Source organism: Anomaloglossus baeobatrachus (genome assembly GCF_048569485.1).
Source record: "Anomaloglossus baeobatrachus isolate aAnoBae1 chromosome 7 unlocalized genomic scaffold, aAnoBae1.hap1 SUPER_7_unloc_1, whole genome shotgun sequence".
Classification (NCBI taxonomy): Eukaryota; Metazoa; Chordata; class Amphibia; order Anura; family Aromobatidae; genus Anomaloglossus; species Anomaloglossus baeobatrachus.
The window spans coordinates 421,475-422,271 of record NW_027441815.1 but is presented as its reverse complement, the minus strand read 5'-3'; the positions used below and the strand labels follow the sequence as shown (position 1 = coordinate 422,271).

General features: G+C 43.9%; 1 pseudogene; it reads left to right on the top strand.

Moving 5' to 3' along the window:
- Positions 1-282: 282 nt before the first annotated feature.
- LOC142259369 (U2 spliceosomal RNA) lies at positions 283-488 on the top strand (annotated as a pseudogene).
- Positions 489-797: the final 309 nt, after the last annotated feature.

Genomic DNA, 797 nt, shown 5'->3' with positions numbered 1-797 from the left:
GTTTGGCTTGGGTGACAAAATGTCTTCTGTAGGCGTGGGTTTGTCTCCCTCTCCCTAAGATGTGTCCGGTATAGGCCAGGGTGCCACTCAAGGCCGTAACCAATTCGGGTTATAGCTTCTCGGCCTTTTGGCTAAGATCAAGTGTAGTTTCGGAGGACGCTACCTTGGTCGGTACTGGAAGGTGCCTGGGATTGCACGTCTGCCGGCCTTGAGGGAGTGTGTGCGCCTTCTGGTGACACATAGCCCTCTTGTGCCTGGACGGTTCCCAGGCAACGGGAGGCGATCACCTTTGTTATTTTGAAGTCCTACTGATAAACAGAAAAAAAAAAAATTAAATCTGTTCTTATCAGTTTAATATCTGATACGTCCCCTCTCTAGGGACCATATATTAAATGGATTTTTAGAACAAGGAGATGGAAAAAATCTTGCTCTGTCCACTCCACGCATTGACCTGGTATTGCAGTACCTCCAGGACCGGTGCACCCCTTCTTAACCGAGTTTCCAAAAGCAGAACTCAATTCACCTGATTCAAATGAGCCTCATTAGTGAATTGAAAGAAAGCAAAAACTTTATATGCACCTCAATTTGGCCAATTCACTTTTCACACTTTCACCCTTTTTTTTTATCTTTCACACCTTTTACTTGCTTTATTGATGCAAAAGCTGTGCCAAATAGCAAACTCATCTCCACTCAACTTGACCAACTCTGCTATGTCCCGTGCAGTATCTTATTCTCAGTCTTATCTAGATCATTTGCAATTGAATAGAATAGATCCCTTTTGGACACATTGGATTCAG